Below are 19,827 nucleotides of genomic sequence, written 5' to 3' on the forward strand. Positions count from 1 at the left end.
CGCCGTTGTTGTAGTTGTTGTTTGTAGTTGTTGTTGTAGTTGTAGTTGTTGTTGTAGTTGTTGTTGTTGTTGTTGTTGTTTGGGGAAGAAGACGGGAGGAGGCATGGGAAGGTCCTAAACTCACTACTGGTGCCATATAATCACATTCTGGTGCAACGAAGAGTCGGAATTAATGGAAACGAGTCCTTAACTGACATAGACTAAGACTAACTAGCAAGATGTCCGAAAGTTGTCTACGTGAGATGCGGTGGACCTGGGCACGACATTTAATGGGGGAAAAAGGGGAAGGTCGGTTCTACAGAGTGTTGTTTACAGACAATGGGACTAGGGAATGGGGGAATGGGGATAGTTGGGGAGTATTGGGGAAATAGGGGAATATTTACAAGCGGATATGGAGGCCAAATTCCATATTCGCAACATTGCACCCTTCTCTACCCTCGGGGCGTCCCGACCCGATAAATTTTTACCTAGTTTAGTGTGGCACTCAGATGTAGTTCCCACTACTATTAACTCTACCCTGAGTGCGACAGTTTTACAGATATTCACAAATGAGTAAATATGTCCCCCTGCGACGTTGCACCCTTCTCCTCTCAGAAACACACCCACAGGATAACAGAATCCGGAAAGAATTCTCAAACTAAACATACAGCCGGTAGGGAGCATTTTTTACAAGACTACGCTGATATTTACACTACGATCCAGGACCTGTTTTTGGAGGGACACATGCAGATGTTATGCATAGAGAGAGCACGCATGCCAGCATCGATACACCAACCCACGAGTGCTCTGTGGCCTACGGCCTTTAATAATGTGCAGAGCACCCCTTCCCAGCACCAAAAGCACCACCCCATCACACAGTCAGCACCATCCAGTGCACCAATAAAGTGTTTATAATCACCGGTGGTGTCGCAGCCGGCCGATGTTCTGCCGCTGGTCTTGCCTTCGTGTGGTGCACTTGGCCTTCTTACTTCTTTCAAAAATAAAGAAAGGCGCCAACCGCGTCCATTTCTATATTGTGGCCGTCAGGGGGCCAACTATTAGTGGTTCACCTGTTTGGCATAGGTGCCACGTTGACCCAGAGGTCCATCAATGGGTGGTGCTTGGCCGCAAAAGAACTGCGGTCCATTGTGGGTGGCCACAAACATTGCGGTCCATATGGTGTATCGATCCCAGCAGCAAGCAGCGAAAGTGCAGGCCCACAACTGCGAAGCCAGCACCTCTCTCTCCTCTCTCTCTCTGCCCCAAAGCCAGATCCTCGGAGGTGGGAGACAAAAGAAGCAGACAAGTGAGTAAGGTGGTAAGGGCGCAAAAGTGCACGCAATGCAAGGTAATGCACACTGGGGGCACATGGGAACCAGGTGAGACAGGTACGTTCCTACCGTACGCTCCCCCCCCCCCCCAACCAGGTAACCTACATGGCCCCTCCCTTACCCCTTACTGCATCCACAAAACACAACACTACCCATAAACATCTACTTTACAAATCAACAAACGTCCCTACTGTCTTCCCCGTTCCTCCCATAAACCAAATTCGTCTTCTCTCCCTCCTAACCAATCAAATTTGCCATTTTCAACTCTCATCAAAATTTGCCATCTCCAACTCAACATCATAATTTGCCATTACCAATTCATCATCAGTCCCTCCTAGGGAGGGAGAGATGGAATCACCCCAATGTCTCATCCACGTCGTGATGCGTCTCACAAATCCTCACCGCAATTCTCATTTCCTGCACAGAACAAAGAAAACACAGGTGTGGAGTCATCATCATCACCACAGGCAAGTGGCTGCGTATGGTGCGACAGGTTCATCAATCCTAACTATTTCCTAAATGACTTTAACAACTTTACACTACCCGGGGTCTTTCTCCGGCCAAACCATTGGCCCTCTTACACTATGGGTTCTAAAAACCAATTCCCATTGGCCAAACTGTGGTGCTTTTCAATTTGGGGTCTCACTCCCCCAATTCATCTCCCGGTGCCCTCGCACAATTTCTGGGCCGCGACGTGTACCTCTCCCAGCGGGTCTACCCACCTGCACACCTCCACCACTGCAGTTGCCTCCGAGCTTACCTGCTCCTTACCCTAACCTAACTACCTGGGGAAGGCCCTCTGGCGCTCTCCCCACTCGGTGCCCTCTCTGGCACTGGGCTGCCCGATCCACACCCGGGATCCTCAGGCACCCACTCACAACTACCGGCTCCCAGAGCCCACCTGCGGCCTCACCTGGCCGACATCCTCACAGTGGTGGAGTGCCCAACCAACTACACACACTAACAGGCTACACGCCCAGCCATTTCCACAACACTAATGCACCCATCCACAATACCATTCTGCAACCGCACCACAAATGCCAATATCCAACCACAATTTACCTATACCCTCTACCTAACACTTACACTACCCGCCCCGGGTACTCGTGAAAGGGGTCCACTCTTCCCCCATTCACACCTTCGCACCATGCACACCACTCCGTACCACTTACTCCAACTCTCTCCACACACCTGTACTTGCACACCTGTGCTCTCACACCTGGTGCCACCTGCACCCTTCTCTCCCCGAGCGCATTCGCGCTGATCCACAACACTCATTACTCACACACTGCTCCACACACCTGTCCAGTTGCACACCTGTGCAATCACACCTGTCCGATCACACCTGTTCAATCCTCACACACACGGCATCATCTCAGCTAACTACTCCCTTCTGAAACTTGCGCTTCCCAGTCGTCCCTTTAAACTATTGCGCTCCCTCGTCATTATCATCCACTCTAAACTACCTGCGTCCCCACTACAGGTATCAGTCACTAACTAACCTTGACGTTACCTAATGTCATCTTCGCTAGATCCCTACACACCATATCCTAACCCACCCGGGCTAGTTTTCACTGCCATACACCCCATAATCTAGTGCTCCTTTGCCCCACCATGGGAAGGGTGGCAGGGATGCCCCCCTTACCCACCGGGCCCATCGCTCACTACCAATTTTGCACATCAAATTTCACCAAATCAAAAATTTGGCCAATCCTACTCATCATCTGCCAATCACTACTGCCAATCCCTTGCCAATCATCAAATTTTGTTTTTCTCTAATTTTGGGTCCAAAACACTAACCTCATCACCCAGTCTACTCACTACTGCCTCTCGGTGCGCCAATTCCCGTCCAAAGCCCGGCTTCGTAAAGCCAAGCAATGGATGCTGGTTGTTTTGTGCCGGCGGCTGGATGCGTCCGGCATTCGGTGCAGGGACGGGGGCTTACCCGGGCCGAGATCCCACGCACCATCTCGGCGTGGAGCCATCCCATGGCTCGATCTCGGCCTGCCGGAATGCCTCACCAAAAAGTGGTCGCCATGACGACCCTTCCTATCCAGCCGCCCGCTCCGCCTAGTGGAGCACGGACGCGGCCGCTCAAAGCGAGGCCCAGCACGCACCGAGGGCCCGATTCGGCTAAAAGTCGACCTAACCTCTAACCCGTGTAACGTCGATGCTTCACCTGCATGCTTACACCCCGCAGCCCGTTCCTTGCTCACACATCCAGCCGTGCCCATGCTCCTCGTACCTTTCCTTACACACCCAGGTACCCTCATTCCACTCACAGCCTTGGTCACACACCTGACCACCGAACACTTTGGCACACATTCGTTGGTAGCACACCTCACCAACACACCTCTTCGCACCCCCTCCTCTGTCACCTCCTCTGTGACAACCACAGGTGTGCTCTCATTCGCACACCCAACCACGTGCCTCACCACCAACTCCAGCGTGCATTCCCACTCACGCTCTACCATTCCAGGTGTGCATCCTTCCATCCCAGGTGTACATCCTCGCTCACCTGTCACAACCAACTCACTCTCCTTGTCACTCTCACTACTCTCACCTCCATTCTTGACAGCGCACTCACCCTTACTCTTGACAGCGCACTCTTTCCTCATGCACCTGTCCGTTACACACCTTTCTCGCGCACACTCTCCCGTTACACCCTCTGTAACACTCACCACAGGTGGACACTCTTCCTTACTTCTGACAGCGCACTCTTTCCTCATGCACCTGTCCGTCACACACCTTTCTCGCGCACACTCCTGCGCACACTCTCCCGTCACACCCTCTGTAACACTTACCACACCGCGCTTCCACGTGCTCCCTCGCACACGCGCTACGACCGACTCATTCTCGCCAGCACCCTCCTCCTTGGCACGCACTTTTTCCTCACACACCCCAGAGTCGGACTTTCTCGCACACCTCCTTTTTCGCACACCAGACCTGTCACACACTTCACCAACGGCCTCTCACGAACACCCGGGTCCATCTCGACCCCCAAGCTTCTTAAATCCCCTGGCGCATCATACGCACGACCATATTGGTCACCACTTACACCGGGTCCTCTTCCTCTTCGCTTCTCCTCCATCACCTGCGAATCCCTCATCTGGTTAATGAGCACATCATCACGATCCAAACACAGACTTTGGACCAATTCTTTTATCTCCTCTTTTATCTCTTTCTTATCCCCTCTCCGTCGCTTCTTAATTTTGCTCATCCCTTCTTCCACTTCTTCTAATTTCTGCTTCACTCTTTTATTCCCCGGTACGTCTCCTCAAGCTCATCCTCTAAGGCTACCTTGACCGTCCTCACCTGCCGGTCCTTCGTCTCCATTACCTCTACCACCTCGTCCAACCTCGCTGTCAGTCCCTCACGTACCATCTGACATTCCCTCTTCGTCGCTACCAAGTCATTTTTTAGGTCATTTTGTGTCGCTTTTAAACCTCCTAATACCGCAGTGTTCCTTTGAACCTGCTCCGTTACTTCTTTTTGGCCCTCCGTCAGCTGTTCCACCTCCTGCGTCAGGTCCTCTATGCCCCCTTGTAACTTTACAGTCCCCTTTCTCACCTCCTTCTCCATGTGCTCCTTACAGTGCCTCACCTCCTCGCGCACATCCTCCGACCTCCTCACTCACTCCTCTCCTGATCTCCTCTCCCATCACTTGCATCTCCTGCCCAGATGCCACCCTCATCTGCTCCATTTCCTCCCTGTGAGCATCCAGTTTGGCTTCTACCCCCATTCTGACCCCCTCTATCTGCTGCCCCATTTGGTTAACTTCCCTTTCCGCTTGGTCCCTCATGTCCCTCAATTTGCCTTCCATACTGTTTTCTAACCCTATTAACCCATTTCTCACCTCTTTTATCCGTTGTCTAACCCCTCAAAATTATTGTCTAACTTCCCAAATTTCTTGTCTAACTCCTCAAAATTATTGTCTAACTTCCCAAATTTCTTGTCTAATCCCTTAAAATTATTGTCTAACCCCTCACTGGTACCCCTCGCTTCGTCCCTCATTACCCCCAATTGCTCACCCTGAGCATCCATCCGGTTCCCCATTACCCCCATTTGGTTTCCCAACCGCTCACTATCAGCCCTCATTCCCACCATTTGTTCCATAAGGGCCCTCATTTGCAGGAGAAAAGGTTCGAATCCACCAGGGGCGCTGCCACGGTCGCGGGCGTGGACGCCGTGGCCACCTCGTGCGTGACAACGCTATTTTGCCGACCCTGCCGCCCTCACTGCTTCGCTCTCTCCTCGCGTCCCTCAATTTGGTCCTGGACGACCCTGCCTCACTCTCCCCTACCGGACCCCAGCTGTCTTGGTCTGCCATAGCGCGACTTTCAAAATTCGGGTTTTTATTTCCGTATAACAAAATCAAATTTCGCCGTTATAATTTCACGCCGGAAACGCGCTCCGAATCGATTCTACTACAAATTTGGGCCTAATAAATTTAGTCCCGGTCCGAATTCCACTCCTCGACACCAATTGTTACAGACGCGGCTTAGATGTTATTTACCGAGCGGTTTGGTATGACCACGTCTGCACAAGTTACCCGATTATACCCGAACGTTGACTAATCGCGCTACGCTAGATCAATGAAGGAAAAGACACACGGCTGGGATTAAAATGACACGACACCAGGGATACGGTTCTCAAGACCTCCGGAGGAGATTATATTAAGGCGGAAGGTTAGATTACAACTACAAGAGGGACATCATAGAAAGACAGGCACTTAGACACACTTATATTAACCCCAACAGACGACAGATAAACGGGACAAAAGGCTGACTCACACGGGGATTGATGGCAAGGAAAGGCAGGTAGCGATGGCTCCAGTGCACCTGGGCTCAGGGCAGAATCGACCCGGTCCGGTCCAGAGATGCGGGAGGTTTCACAGCGCTCGAGGTGGCGTCTTGTCGTCTCAAGCTGGGGGCGCATCTGACGTCACGTCCGGTACGTGGCCGCGTATATCCGGCGGGGAGTGACACGCCCTCGGCTCGTTGCTTCTCATTGGGTGCGTGCGGGGGGGGTTACCGGCTCCACCCTTGACGAGGGGCTGACAGGGAGCCCCTTCGTGGTAACCCCGCCGGAGCGCATCGTCAATGGCGGCTAACCGAGCTGGTGTGAGGACGCACACTCCCCCGCGCAGCGCCGTTGTTGTAGTTGTTGTTTGTAGTTGTTGTTGTAGTTGTAGTTGTAGTTGTAGTTGTTGTTGTTGTTGTTGTTGTTTGGGGAAGAAGACGGGAGGAGGCATGGGAAGGTCCTAAACTCACTACTGGTGCCATATAATCACATTCTGGTGCAACGAAGAGTCGGAATTAATGGAAACGAGTCCTTAACTGACATAGACTAAGACTAACTAGCAAGATGTCCGAAAGTTGTCTACGTGAGATGCGGTGGACCTGGGCACGACATTTAATGGGGGAAAAAGGGAAGGTCGGTTCTACAGAGTGTTGTTTACAGACAATGGGACTAGGGAATGGGGGATTGGGGATAGTTGGGGAGTATTGGGGAAATAGGGGAATATTTACAAGCGGATATGGAGGCCAAATTCCATATTCGCAACAATATGTATATATATATATATATGTATATATATATATATATATATATATATATATATATATATATATATTTATATATATATATATATATATATATATATATATAATATATATATATATATATATATATATATACATATATATATATAAATATATATATATATATATATACATATATATATACATATATATATACATATATATATACATATATATATATATATATGTCAAGTTGTAGATTTGTTATTGCCTAAAGTTCAGTTATAGACGTTGGTTGCTAATGTGTTATGATTTAAATGTTGTTTAAAAATGCTATTTTCATAAAGTTAATAAAGGGTTTTTGCTTCGTTTTAGTTTTGGACGAGGAAAGGCTCGCTGCGGTCGTGCTGGACAATTGTATACGTGTGCTTTTTTCGAGGCTAGATAAGGCCGGTCGTAAAATCACGCTCACGCGCGTGATTTTGTGTAACGCTAGTAGAATGTTTAGATTGCAGACATAAACCTATCGTTTAACCATATATATTTTGTATTAATCACAGCGACGCATGACTCTGTATAAACATGCTTTGAATTACTCATGTAAACAAACCCATATATTTTATGGGTTTGTTCTGGCCAAGCATGCACTCTTCTCTCTGTGAGTTACATTTCTGTTTTCGCGGAGCCCAGAGAAACATCTGGTCTGAATGATAAGGAAGGGCTGACTCCCCCGAATGACAGCGGATGACGGTGGGGGCTAGGGATAACGGTGGGAGGGACTCTCGCCAGTCGCTTTGTTCTCTCGGAGATTTTCTGATAATCGTATTCATATATAAGTGAATGAGAATCAATGCGTTTCCAGGAAGGCTTGACGTGGCATGAAGCTGGTTCTTGCTGTAGATGTCTTGACTTCTTCCGGATCTGTATAAGTTGGTTTTAATAAAAAAGCTGCGTCATTTCAGGCTATTTGTGGACTTCTTTGGCAAACGAAGAGCTGATTCTTCACAGATGGTACCAGGAGTGGGGTCAGCACCGGACGACGGGAAACGGAGCCCGAGGGACAGGAGGAAGGCTGCCTGAGGCCGGCGCCGGCACGCGGATTTGATTAAAGGTGGGAGTTGTTTTATATCAGAGGGCTATTATTCCAAATTCGTACCTTCCTCCCTCGAGCGGTTTCAGTCTCCCTATCTCCGCGCGGCCTGCACTCGAACAGTAATTGTAAGTAAAGGCTCATTTTAGGCCTCAGAATGACGTGGCTTTGTTAAAGCCAGGATAAACAAGTAAGGATACCAGTAAGGACTTAACAGTAAGCTTAAAGTTACAGTTAGCACCAGGAGGGGAAAATGAGGTCGGACAGCCATATAGGTTGAGCCAGGTGGCCAAGATTTTTCCAGGAAGGAACAGCCCAGAGACAAGATGGGGTATGCCATTGCATGCCAGGGAACGAAGGGCTGTGGCTAACTTAGAAGGGCCATAAAAACATGGCCAGTAAAAGGATTTGCGCAGGATATCGGTAAAGATAACGTTCGATAAGGGTAGGAACGTTATAAGTTAACAAGGGAAAGGGGAAAGTGAGGTCGGACAGCCGTAAAGGTTGAGCCAGGCCGAGAACTTTCCAGGAAGGATCAGCCCAGAGCAATAAGATGGGAAGCAAGCTAATGAAAGAAGGGGAACCCCTTAAGGGAACCCCAGCATCTTTCATGTTTAAGAGGCATCATTTTGCCGCGGTAAAACCATTAAAGGACTGGGCTGTGTTAACTAAAGATTTAAATAATCCCTGGCCAGAGGACAAGTAAGTAAGCAGTTAAACAAGTAAATCAGCGAGTGATGCCGCTGGACCAGATGCCAGACCAAGACCCCCCACCCCCCCAAGCCCTGAGCCCTGTCCCAGGGCCACAGGCGCCACCTCTCCCACCCCCGCCCCTGTTCCCCCAGGGGTTAGACCCCCAGAAAACTAGACCAGCCGCCCCTCAGGTTCACCTTAGCCCGGGCAATCCTTTTAGAGGACAAGAAATTAATGGGGCGGACAGCGGGTTCGCGGCCCCAGAAGGGCTAGGAGTATTGTATTGTACCCCTCAGTGGAAGGGCTCACGGAATCGGAGAACTCACAGCCTACAATCGAGATGTGTCCCTTAAAAAAACCATTTGAAAGAACCAGATTTGGCGGCTATGCAGGAGCGGGTGAGAACCTTGCTGGCTGAACAGCCCGGTCACGTACCGGAACTTATGCGTTTGTGGATACAAAATACAGGCGCAGATTGGCGGGACGTCTGCCACATGGGAGAGGCTGTATTGCCAGCGCGGGTGTGGGACCAGGCCAAAGTACACGCACGCTGGCCGAATGTAGCACCAACCCCGGCCCAGACCCTCGACGATTGGGGGGCCCTGGTCGACCTGTTGTTGGCCGGGGTACACATCGCACTAAGGCTAACCGACCAATTAGATGAAGCGGCCGAGCAGTGGGACATGGGCGACGATAAGAAGGCCGATGTAAAGGACGACATGTTGCAAATGCTTGCCCAGGAATCCATAAGGGCCCCCTCCCCAAAATTTGGAACCCACAAGGGCCCCCTCCCCAAAACTGGAACATACAAGGGCCCCCTCCACAGCCGCAGAATTGGGCCGTGCAAAAGGACCCCCCACCCCCCCCAAGACCTGAGCTCAGTCCCGGGGCTCTAGGCAACACCCCAACACCCCCGCCCTGCCTTCCCTCTTTCACCTCAACCCACCCCGTCCAACCCGTCCCAAAAATCCTTTTGCTTGAATGAGAGACGTAACATGAATGAGCAAAGATTGTTTGGGAGTGGCTGGAGAAAGGCATGATTTGAGTCGATCTGAGTTTCGCGCGAAGTCTGGGAGACTCACTCGTATATGAATGAGGAATGAATGTATATTGGGATGTTAATTGACGTGTGTATCTGGCCAATGTATTTGTCTGTCATCTGTTTGGGAGTTGTTTGGGAAGCGAATTGATATAAATCGGGTCAGGAAAGCACTCGGAGTGCCCTTGTCGACCTACTGTTGATATGAAGCGGTTTCTTGGAGATGGTTGCAGGATGGGCTGCTTTGTCTTTCGAGCGGCAGCCGGACGGAGGTTTGGAGTTTGTGGAACTGGAGGTTCAGAGTTTGGGTCGAAGTGTATGTTTGACTGGAATCGAAGAGTTCATTCAATGGCAGATATTGTGGATTGTACGTGTGGGATGTATCGCTGAGGCAGCTCACCTTTGGAATTGGTGTCGTGTGGTGCATTTGGGGTCGGGGAGGTGGAGCGTCGGAGATCCTGTTTTTTGCGATGTTTACGAGCTAGGGATGAGTTCTGACAGCTCAATGTTCTGACAGCTCACTACATGCCAGGTCGTAGATTTGTTATGACAGCTCACTGTTATGACGGCCCTCATTCGAGAGCGGCGCGCAGTTTTGGTTGCCACGGCTACGAGCCTCGCAGGAAACCGCGAGGCGGGAGTGTTGGGATTCGTGTGGAGGCACGAGGGTGCGCGCCAAGACGGGGGGCGGCGTGGCGTCGTCGCGTTGAGATGGTTGTGCCAGGTCGATCGGCGATCTCTGAATTTAAATCGGATTTTTGTCATGTGTGTTGTGAAATTAACGTCTATCCGAGAATCCTGGCGATGTTCGTTTAATTAAAGTGTGGTACAAACCTGTGTTTCCGCCGTGCGGCTCCGTGGAAGTTTGGGTAGAGGGATATTGTGCGTTCGGGCAGGAGCCGAGCGAGCCGCGAGTCACGGGTGTGCTGTATGAGATTTGCTCAGAGTGCCGGCGATAACTCGCCCACTCTCAGAGGAGGATGTGTGCCCAAATGCATTGTGGGTCATTTCGACTTTGCTGGATGTCGGACGTTGTCAGTATCTTGTCAGAATCTTCTTCTTCATGTCATGTCCTTCATCCTTCATCTTCTTGTCCTTCATCTTCATGTCAGAATTAGACATGAGTCATGAGCCATGTCAGAATAGTGGGCACCTGCGACATACATGCCATGCAATGTCACAAAAGGAATACGTTATTTAAAATGGATTTATATAAGGGGAAGAAACGATTTCTAAACTAAATTCGATTTCTAGAATGATTTTCTAAACGCTAAAATAAACGATTTCAAGACAGAGTAATTAATTTCCGGTGACAAGTTCCAACAGGAAGTCTTGTTCATACAGTAAGTGAGGTACAGTGCGGAGTGGCGGCTGGAAGATGCATCGAAGGATTTGTGTTGATCGATGCGCCGGACAAAGGGTTTGCTGGCGAGCGATGCTGGTAAGGTTGTTATTAAAACGCATATGGGTCTGGGGGCAGATAATGTGGGACAAGCTGCCTCACGGGCGCTGCAGGGAGAGTATTTGGAAATTCAATAATTTGAGCAGAAATGTCACGTTTTCAACAGAACGCTTATCCGAGGAAAGAGGAATATCGAGGTTTCAACTGTCGGTATGTGGTGTGGCTTGTGCCAAGGTGTGGGCGCGAGGAGGTGTGTTGATGAAGCGTTGTGCGAACGAGGAGGGATGTGCGAAAGGTGTGCACCAGGTAGAGAGGTGCTGCATTGTAGAGCACGCCTGGAAGTTCCTGGGCGGATTGTGACGGTTGTTGGATTCGTAGAAGCTAGCATTTTGCGATGTGGAGCTGTGAGTCACAAAATGTAAATGTAACACAGAGAGATGAACAGGACAACAATGGAGTTTATATGGACGGGTTTGGGGCAGGTTCAATCTGACGATTACAGAGGGCTTTGTTCTGTTCACGAAACATGTAAAATTCATGGAGTTGAAGTGGTTTGCAAGAAGGCAGCAGAGTCAGTACTGGGATGCAACCTCGTCCAGGGGTTTTGGTCCAGCCTGCAAGGAGTCCAGGGGCTTGTTTCAGGGCTGGGTCGCCAAAAATGGGATGCTGTGCCCATCTGGATGTAAAATTATCCATCAAGGACGGGGAATGATGTGCAGTGTGATTGATTGGAGGTAATAAGGATTTGTGTTGATTTCCTGATTTGAGTTCATCTGGAAACAAAGACAGATGGGATTAATGTGTATATCAGGAACATTTTGGAAAAGAAATATGGATATATGACATTACTAAAATATAACCAAGCAATTGAGAGTTCTTGGGTTAATGGGATATAAATAAATGCATCTACAAATTGACGGTTTATAAAAAATTTAGTTCTGGATGATACTTAAACGATGAACAATGTTGGCAATATACAAAGAATGTGACTTGTTTTTTGGGGGGGAAAACATGTGGTTTAAAAATGGTTGGCTAAGTTTTAAAGATGGAGATGTTTTGCAGAACTCTTATGATTATTTATATGAGTGGTGGACTATTCCATGGCGAAGCATTTTTCAGTTTATTGAAAGTTGGATTTATATATATATATATATATATATATATATATATATTGTAACGGTTTTGAGAAGTGTGTAACGAATTTGAGAAGTGTAACGGGTTTTGAGAAGTGTAACAATTTTGGAGGAAGTGTAACGAATGTAAAATAATGGTTTAATATAACCACAGTAGAAAATAATATACAGATTTGGGACATTTTGTAAACTTTCGAATAATGAGAAGATTCATAAAATTCATAAAAGGTGGATACTGGGAAACCATCGATGTTGGGGGCAAAGTTATGGGTGGATTTGGTGAGTGGTTTTGGGCAAACGAAGATTAATTTAGATTTATCATAGTTAAGTTCGAGGAAGTTGATTTGAAGCCAGAATTTTATTTGGATGCCAGAAAGGAGAAAGGAGATGCTGAAAGCCAGAAAGGAGATGCTGTTGTCTACTCTGAATGACAGGTGGCGGTATCCAGGGCGCTGAGGAGTTTGTTCACGTTGTAAAGTTTGTTTATTTAGTTTGTTTATTGTAGAGAAGAGTGCTTTTGGGATTCCGGAGCCAGAGTGGATAATTTGAGAGTAGTAGGTGGTCCTTGTGGGCTTGGGAGTGAACTGATTTGGGTTTAATAGGCACAAGCTGGTCTAAACAGGGTGAGGAGGATGGTGTGATTGATGATGTCAAAGGAGGCGTTGAGGTGAGGAGGATGAAAATGTTGAGGTTGCCAGCATCAGAGGAGAGAAAAGGTCGCTGGTGATTTTGAGGAGAGCAGTTTCAGTATGGTGGCTGGAGCAGAATCCGGATTGGGATGTTTCATACAGGTTATTGGCAGAGTGGTGATGTTTGAGTTGAGTGGCCACAGCACGTTCCAAAACTTTTGACAGAAAGGGTAGGTTGGAGATGGGTCTGAAGTTATTTAGGGTGTCAGGGTTTAGTCCAGGGTTTTTCCAGAATGGGGGTGAAGTTTCACGAGTTTTTGGGGAAATCGGTATGTGAAGCTGGATTAAGTTGGAACTGCTTGATGAGCCATGGAGATGGATTGGGTTTTGTTGTTGGTTGTCTGGGAGTTCGGTTGTTGCATTGCCAAAGGTTTCTGTGTGGTGGACACACTCGTTGGCTGTTGTCTTGTGTGACGTGGAGGGAGATGTATGTGGCTGCGTGTGGCTGCCTGGAATCGGGAAGGCGGCTACAGTGGTGGATATTGGTTGTGGATTGTCCGGGGTGCTTCGATTTGCATAGGGGGTGAAGATTGGGATATTACATTATTTTAAGTAAGTATTGGCATGAGTAATTACATAAGTAATTATGAGTTATTATGAGTATTAGTTATGAGTAAGTGATTATTACCTTCGCAAAAGCGGAAGGTTATGTTTTGATCGCTGTGTATTTGTATGTCTGTGTGTGTGTGTATGTGTATGTTATTCGCATAACTCAAAAGTATTCAACCGATTCGCATGAAATTTGGTGGGATGATAGGTTATTATCCGGGAACCATTTGATTAGATTTTGGAATCGATCGGGTCAAAGGTCAAGGTCAAGGTCATGAAAAGGTCATGGATGTGATTACAATATCAAACTTTTGGCGGGATAGAATGGTTTAATTTGAAACAAATCTTCCCGCATGACAACGTAGGTGTGGCTTTGCTACACAGATCTTGTAGTCTTTTATTTTGGCAACAAAAGTAGCTGCGGCGAAGGTATGCGCTCTACCGAGTGCCCGTTCTAGTTTTAGTAAAGTTACATGTTTCGCTGTGTTGTGGATCTGGGGACAAGCTAGTTTGATGGGTACCCTGGGGTCTTCGGCGTGTCTATGTGTTTGGCTGTCTGTTACACCGGACTCTTGAATGGGTTTTCATGAGACGAATTTCAGACATAACAGTGAGAATCTATTTTGAGCGAATCACAGTGGGTGAGGAAAACATTGTGTGTGACCAGACACCAGAACTGACCAGAATTGAAATTGGAAGTAGACCAGGTTATTTCTATTATTTGTTTATTCGTGAAAATAAATAAATAATAGGGGGAGGTTAATGGAGGTTAATGGTGGTTTGTTTGTGTTAATGGAGGTTAATGGTGGTTTGTTTGTGTTAATTCTAGTTGAAACTCTAGCTGAAGTAATTTTCGTTTATTTTTATTATTTTATTGATTTTTATGATTTTGATTGATTTGAGATTTGAGATGATTGATTTTTATTATTTTATAATTTTATTTTATTGATGTTGGAAACAGGTAATGGGATGCTGAGAGAAGGATTGAATTTAATTTGAATTGGACTGGATTAAATGGGATTAAATTTAAAAATTGAATATTGGATAAAATTGGATCCACTTGAAAAAGTGGATTAGGAAATTGGAGAAAAGGTGTTCTATGAAACTATGAATTGAATGAATTGAATCTATGAATTGGAGACCTGTAGACCAGGCGTTCCCAGGAGACTTGTGGACCAGGTGTTCCACCAGAGGAAAAAGACCAGGTGTTCGTGGAGCACTTCACCTGCAAGAACGCCTTGGAACCAAGGTGGAAGGGACCAGTCCAGGTGTTGCTGACTACACCAACGGCAGTCTTTTGCGAGGGCAAGACCTCGTGGATCCACGCCACGCACTGTAAGTTGGCCATACAAGCACCAGACACTTGCGTATGGGAGAATCAGAATGCGCCTACACTCTCCCCGGGAAGCTGGGACAAGGGAGCTCGGGGATTACATTACGAATAGTACTGCAAGATAAACACAACCACAACATAACGGCTATAACATTCTCTAGGGGGGTTAGTAGGATTAATGGGGTGGTAAAGGGACTCCAGTGCTTATCCACCCACCTGGTCCCACCCCATGGGACAATGTTTATATGCGGCGACAAGGCTTACCCCTATTTACCAAATAATTGGGGGGGCACATGTTATCTGGGTTCAGTCCTTCCTGACGTTGAGATACTGGATGAGCTAGACCCAAAGTCCTTGGACAGGCGTTATAAGAGGTCAGTCATGAACGAAGATGGAACCACTAAACTACACGGGAGCCTATGGGAAAAGGTGTTTGGTTTCTTCTTCCCAGGAGCGGGCACAGTCATGGATAGTTTCCGGATAGATAAATTGGCTTTGGCCCTAGAAAAGGTGGCAAACGACACCGCTACGGCTCATGACATACTATTGGACACGGTAATTCACATGCGTACAATGGTGATGCAGAAGTGAGACTAAGGGAAACTAGCCACGCCCTGACGATCGATCGGATCGCGCGCGAAAATTCTTATACATTTAGCTGGCTCACTGACTGGTTCCAGGGATGGACGGGCACCATAGTGAAGTGGTTATTGACCGCACTGGCTGTGATAATCGGGGTAGTAATTTGGGGGGCACTAATGAAATCTCTAGTCCTCCTCTGTATGAGAAAGTATTTTACAGGATGGAAAGTGAAGAAGCCGCCGACAACGACTATGGCTCTGACCACAGAGGCCGTCGACCTGAACGGGTCCTTCAACAAGGCAGTTGCGACCAGCGCTCCAGAAAATTGTATTGAATTTTGTGACAACTGTGATACTTGTGCGGATCCCATGTGGGAACTGGCTGCTGCCTGTAACGGTGTATGTGATGACTGTGATACTTGTGCTATAAACCCCTTGCGTGTACTGGCTAACGCTGCTTATGTATTACAAGCTGACAGCTGCACGCCCCCTTTCAACCCAACTATGGATCTGATTGCGACGCTGGGTCTGGCGGTCGAGGGACCCGACGTGGATATCCTAGACCCGCAAGCCGACCAGGCGCCCAAGGGAGACTTTGACATAAAGGAAGTTCCTCTCTTTGCTTCATATGTATTAAGTTCAAATGCTTCAAGTGAATCGGATTTTTACGCTCTGTACCCTGACCAGGAAATTGAGACACAAGATACTGACAATATTATGTATTCCCCAGAACAGCAGCACGTGAGGGACCTCATGGGCATGATCGTTGATTAACTTCGAAGATCTGCAAGGACTGGGTCTGCAAAGGGTGGGGGGAGCAAGTTCCGCAGGGGAGGTGGTGGCCCTCTGGCGGAGCAGAACCTCATCTGGACCAGACACCTTCGTTGTGGATCCGAAACGTTAATGGACTTTCATGTTCTGAGCCCTCAGGCTCCGAGCACGCACCACACGACACGTTCGCCAAATGCACGGGCGAGGCGCTTTGGGCGCACGATATGCCCTTGGGAGATACCCGCATTACACAATTATTTTTCAATAAAGCCCGATGTGGCACGTTGTCTCTTAAGATACTTTGTCTCGACGAGACAAGAGGAAGGAATGTCAAGTTGTAGATTTGTTATTGCCTAAAGTTCAGTTATAGACGTTGGTTGCTAATGTGTTATGATTTAAATGTTGTTTAAAAATGCTATTTTCATAAAGTTAATAAAGGGTTTTTGCTTCGTTTTAGTTTTGGACGAGGAAAGGCTCGCTGCGGTCGTGCTGGACAATTGTATACGTGTGCTTTTTTCGAGGCTAGATAAGGCCGGTCGTAAAATCACGCTCACGCGCGTGATTTTGTGTAACGCTAGTAGAATGTTTAGATTGCAGACATAAACCTATCGTTTAACCATATATATTTTGTATTAATCACAGCGACGCATGACTCTGTATAAACATGCTTTGAATTACTCATGTAAACAAACCCATATATTTTATGGGTTTGTTCTGGCCAAGCATGCACTCTTCTCTCTGTGAGTTACATTTCTGTTTTCGCGGAGCCCAGAGAAACATCTGGTCCGAATGATAAGGAAGGGCTGACTCCCCCGAATGACAGCGGATGACGGTGGGGGCTAGGGATAACGGTGGGAGGGACTCTCGCCAGTCGCTTTGTTCTCTCGGAGATTTTCTGATAATCGTATTCATATATAAGTGAATGAGAATCAATGCGTTTCCAGGAAGGCTTGACGTGGCATGAAGCTGGTTCTTGCTGTAGATGTCTTGACTTCTTCCGGATCTGTATAAGTTGGTTTTAATAAAAAAGCTGCGTCATTTCAGGCTATTTGTGGACTTCTTTGGCAAACGAAGAGCTGATTCTTCACATATATGTATATATATATATATATATATTGTTGCGGAAACGGAGTACGGCGCTCCCCTTAGCGTGGGGTGGGGGGGGGGTTAATCCCCCTTCTATTTGCACTGGCCGTCTCCGCTCCTGAAGCTACCCCGCTCCCTTGTGGGGTGGGATTGCCCGAGGCGATTGGTCAAGGGATTCCCGTACGCCTCCGGCAATCCCTCCACGAGGCAGGTGGGCAACTCCGTTCGAAACCACGGACAAGATGGTATTTTGCCGAGCGGTTTTAGCAGCCCACGGTTTGAACCATTAAAAAATACTAAACCCGATTCATATGCGTCGGCGTCGGCCAAATCGTGCCACAGGTATTCAATGGGGGAAATCACAAAGACGATCGGATGTGGAAGAGGAAGCCAAAGTAAGGAGGAACAGGAATTTATTAACCAATTATGTCCAAATCAAAGAAACCAAGAGAGAAGGAAAGAAACGAAAATAATTTACAGAAGAAGAAGACACAGTGCAATTCTAGCTTATCTACAGGCTTAACTTAAACCCCAGACAACACAGACAAACAGACGACAGTCAGACTTACACGGGGATGATGACAGGAATTGCAGGAGGTTCGTTCATCTGGCGAGGTTCCGTTCCGACCCACGACTCTCTCTCTCTCTCTATCGGTAACACTGGGAGTCTCCTCTCCAGTACCTCGAACCCAGCTCCAGCCTCGAACCCAGCTCAGCAGCACGGACCCCGCTCTCGTACCAGTTCAGCAGCACGTACCAGCTTCTCGTACCAGCCTCTCGTACCAGCCCAGTAGCATCTACCCTCCTTGCGCGATTGTCGCACGCATATCTCAAGCGGGGCATGACACGCCCTCGGGCATTTTTGGTACCGCCCCCGTGCTCTGTTTTTTGGCCTTATATGGCAATGCCACAGGCTTGTAGCCTTACTTGGGCATGGAGCTGAACAGCCCCGCCCCCGTGGCACGCCATGGCTTGTCTCTTCTCGGCGACCCCGCCCTTCTTGTCCAAACAGAGCACGGAGCACATATTCACCATGGCAGCGAACGCCGCTTCCAAACCAGGGCCAGTTGAGAGGGCGCGCACCCCACGCTTGTCAAGCGGTTTTGCACAGAGAGGGAGAGTTTGGCTGGGAAATGCAATCCTTGAAGGGGACCTATCTTATTTCATTTGGTGCAATGCAGAGTCAACTAGTGGGAAACAGAGCCTTAACTAATACACATAATAAAGAAATAACGAAAGAGAGGTTCTATGGTTCTCTACGTGTGTGCGAAGGACTAACTAAGGGAACGACCTTTGACCTTTACCACAAATGGAGGTATTTACAAGAACTATTTACTCGAGGGTCATATTTACAACACAGGATTCTCAAATCTGCAACAATATATATATATATATATATATATATATATATATGTATATATATTGTTACAGACGTGGCTTGGATGTTATTCACCGAGCGGTTTTGGGATGACCACGTCTGCACAAGATTATGCTCGATATTATACCCGATTGTGCCCGAACGTTGACTAGTCGCGCGATGCTGGCTCAATAAGAAAAAGAAGACACCCGGCTGGATTACAATAACACAATACGACACCAATGTTTCAATTCTCAAGACCTCCGGAGGAGATTATATTCGTACGGAAAGGTCAGATTACAGGGGCTAGAGGTATAATCACAGAAAGACAGGCACTTAGACACACTCTTATATTAACCCCGGACAGACGACAGACAAACGGGACAACGGCTGACTCACACGGGGGTTGATGGCAGGAAAGCGGGTATCGATGGCTCCAGGTCCTCCTGGGCTCGGGGCAGGGTACAGTACGGTCCGGTCCGGTCCAAAGATGCGGGGAGGTATCGTCGCGCTGGGGGTGGCGGTGGCTTCTCTCTCCAAGCTGAGGCGCATCTGTTTCAGCGCTCGCAGGTCCTTCCTTCTCCAGCTGGGGGCGCATCTCACGTCACATCCGGCGCGTGGCCGCGTATATCCGGCGGGGAGTGACACGCCCTCGGCTCGTTAGCTCCGCCTCGTGGAATCGGCACGTTGCTTCTCATTGGGTGCGTGCGGGGGGTTTACCAGGCTCCGCCCTTGACGAGGAGCTGACAAGGAGCCCCTTCGTGGTAACCCCGTGGAGCGCATGGTCTGGAGCGCATCGTCTGGAGCGCATTGTCGATGGCGGCGAACCGAGCCGGTGGGAGGACGCACACTCCCCCCCGCGCAGCGCCGTGCCCCTCTGTTGTTGTAGACGGGGAAGAAGATGGGAGGAGGTATGGGAAAGGTCCTAAACTCACTACTGGTGCCATATAATCACATTCTGGTGCAACGAAGAGTCATAATTAATGGAAACGAGGCCTTAACTGACATAGACTAAGAATAACTAGCAAGATGTCCGAAAGTTGTCTACGTGTGGTGCGGTGGACCTGGGCACGACATTTAATGGGGGAATAAGGGGAAGGTCGGCTCTACTGATTGTTATTTACATGCAATGGGACTAGGGAATGGGGGATTGGGGAAAGTTGGGGAGTATTGGAGAAAATAGGGGAATATTTACAAGCGGATATGGAGGCCAAATTCCATATTCGCAACATTGCACCCTTCTCTACCCTC

The 19,827-nt window shown here is 48.3% G+C and overlaps 1 long non-coding RNA gene across 1 annotated transcript; it reads left to right on the forward strand.

Moving 5' to 3' along the window:
- The first annotated feature begins 13,393 nt into the window (after positions 1–13,393).
- LOC144894043 (uncharacterized) lies at positions 13,394–16,589 on the forward strand. The gene is made up of 2 exons (XR_013624738.1): positions 13,394–14,216; positions 14,247–16,589. It is a non-coding gene; the product is annotated as an uncharacterized LOC144894043 (long non-coding RNA).
- Positions 16,590–19,827: the final 3,238 nt, after the last annotated feature.

Source organism: Myxine glutinosa, chromosome 10, assembly GCF_964187855.1.
Source record: "Myxine glutinosa chromosome 10, kmMyxGlut1.1, whole genome shotgun sequence".
NCBI classification, from domain to species: Eukaryota; Metazoa; Chordata; class Myxini; order Myxiniformes; family Myxinidae; genus Myxine; species Myxine glutinosa.